The 2,747-nt window shown below is 40.4% G+C and overlaps 1 long non-coding RNA gene across 1 annotated transcript; it reads right to left on the reverse strand.

Annotated features, from left to right (window-relative positions):
* Positions 1-1,445: 1,445 nt before the first annotated feature.
* On the reverse strand, positions 1,446-2,468 carry LOC141776297 (uncharacterized). Its single transcript, XR_012595735.1, has 3 exons — positions 2,149-2,468; positions 1,667-1,765; positions 1,446-1,577 (listed from the first exon to the last, which is right to left on the reverse strand). It is a non-coding gene; the product is annotated as an uncharacterized LOC141776297 (long non-coding RNA).
* Between the last annotated feature and the right edge of the window lie 279 nt (positions 2,469-2,747).

The following is a 2,747-nucleotide window of genomic DNA, read 5'->3' on the forward strand; positions in this document are numbered from 1 at the left end:
GGTCGCATGTAACACAGGTGCTGATCGGAGGGAATTTCAGAGTCGTTGAGATTCCCCCCACAGATTCTACATCTTTCAGCTGTGCACTTGTGTTTCTCCTGGCGTGAGACGAGATGTTTACAGCCGAGGCATTTGTACATTTGCTGGCAGATACTGAGATTCGAATGAGAGAGGGGTCTAGGCTGTCTGTGTTTCGAGTAACACGCTTACGTACGGCAAGTCCTGTTACAGGCTGAGCAGAATACACTTTCAGAATAATGAGTAGCGCAGTCAGGATTGAGGCAGAGATTACAATGATTAGGACAGAAGTGTTTCTCATGGGACTTGTAACCCCTGTGACAGTAATTGCAGACATATTTGACTCCTAAAAGAGCCTTAAGATTTTTTATGCCGTAGTAGTGGTTTTGAAACAAGAAAAGATGCAACGGATGAGGTGACTTGGGAAACTCTGTTTCAAAAGGTAAAAGAGTTCGGTCCTCAGACCGTCGGCAATACACCACAATTTTACGATTCAGTATCTGTTCAAATCTGCCTATGTCACTCAGGGTGACTTCCGTCTGATCATTCAGGCCTGCCAAACGTTGCAACTCTCTGCCGCGTTCCCGGGCTTGACTATCGTTGAAATTGGGATTGGTGAGATGAGCCAAGCCTATGGCGAAGCAGAGACGGTCATTTTCATTGTTTACTATGTACAGATGGGCTCGTTTCAGGTTTATGATTTCGTTATCTAACAGTTTATGCTGCTTTCGTCTACCACCGCCTCGAGGGTTTCGCAACACTTGAACGACTAATTCTAGCTGGGAGCCTTCATTGATCAACCTGGCTAACAAACCTTCGAAAGCCGACACTATGTTGTCGTCCTGCTCATCGTATTTAATGATGATGTGATCTCGCACATTTTCACCTATTATCTCGAGCTGTATGAGGTCGTTACGTCTAACCTCGGGTCTGACTCTCTCGGCTAGATCTGTAAGGTTTTGCACAACATCTAAATAAAATTGAGCAAGATCGGGTACATCTCCGAGGGGAGGAACGTTAAAGACGCGTCTTATTTCCAGATTGTTAAAAGGTTCGCGCGGCGTTACAGTTTCGTTCTGATTTTGAGGAACTGACTGGACAGGATCATGAGAAAATTTGTTCTGATTTTGAAGATTTTGACAAACGTGATGGAGAGCTTCTTCTATCGGTTGGAGTAGGTTAGGGTTATGCTCCACCGGAATTATACCACGTTGGTCAGAGTCTGTATTTAATTCTTCTTCTATAGCTTCATGCAATGCCCACGGAATTATACCTCTTTGATCAGAGTCTCGATTTAATTCTTCTATAGCTTCATACAATGCATCCGGAATACTGGGGAGGTCAGACATGATTTTTTTTTTTTTTTGTCCCACCTTCAAAAAATGTCACACCTTACATGTTTTGAGATATGGAAATAATTCCCTGGATCCCTGCATTAACCATATCAACGATTCCTCGAAGGTATAGCTGCTCGTCACGGAAGGTGTGGGGGGCTCTGGCCATCCTCCTTTGCTGTTGATGGGTCATCGAAAGCCTCCGATAACGTCTTCGTACTGCTTCTGTTGTAAAACAGATTAATATAAATTAAATATATAAATATAGCCTATAAATAATAATAACAAAAAAAATACATCTCATAAAAAATCACCTCCGGCTCTCCTAACACATATTGCAGGTTCAGCTTCAGGCTCTGGTGCAGGTGCAGGTGCAGGTTCTGGTACAGGTTCAGTCACTGCAACTTCCTCTGCTATAAAAAAATCAGAAGAAACAAGAGTATATAGTATTAGTAAATATATTAATATAGCCTATAAATAAGGTCTATAGATAGGGTCTCCTATCGGGGCTTTTTCAAAGACTTTTTTTATAAAAGCATAAAATCATAAAATACAAAAGTATATACCACTCCAGCCCCTAAGGGACACAGTATTATCATAAAATCACAAAATACAAACGTATATACCACTCCAGCCCATAAGGGGCGCAGGATTTCGAAAATGAGCCGATAGGATTACGTCATAACTATGACATATTCAAACATCTGGCGGGAGGACGGAGCAGTCGCTATGCAGCGTATATGTGTGAAATAAACATGCAATTTCCTTTTATTTTATTTTTATTTTCATTATTTACCTTCACGTTCCTCCGTTGACGGTTCGGGATTTCTTATACTGTTTTCACCGGATGGAACGTCAGGATTTAACGTGGGATTGCCCTCGTTTACGGAACAGGAGTTCTTTTTCGGACATATATTTTGACAAGAAGGATCCCCCTCTTCAGTGGCATGGATTGTGATATTTCCTTCTTCTTGACGTCTTTCACGGATAACGTTATCCTCTATTGAGACCCGCTGTGCTGTAGATGCATCTTCCTCCGTATCAGATATATTGCTGACATCTTCAAATATATCGCTGACATTTTCCCAACACGCGTTTGGCTCCGAGATCTTTTTCTCGCAGGATTGGTCGATTAAATCTGTAAGTAAATAACGCATTTACAGTTGTTTAAAAAACGTTATGCTTTGCAAATGTACTGCTTGACATAAAACATGCTTTAAAATAAACAATCATTTTAAAACATACCGTAGTCCCTTTGTGTAAAATGTATGTTTGTAAATTCCTGTGGAGTAACTTTTGGAGAAAGAGAGAGAAAGATTTAATATTAAAAGTTAAATAACTAATTATAAAGTTAAATAATTCTTAAATAAATCTTAATTACTTACCAGGAAACAG

The sequence above is a fragment of the Sebastes fasciatus genome, chromosome 11 (genome assembly GCF_043250625.1).
Source record: "Sebastes fasciatus isolate fSebFas1 chromosome 11, fSebFas1.pri, whole genome shotgun sequence".
In the NCBI taxonomy this organism is placed as follows: Eukaryota; Metazoa; Chordata; class Actinopteri; order Perciformes; family Sebastidae; genus Sebastes; species Sebastes fasciatus.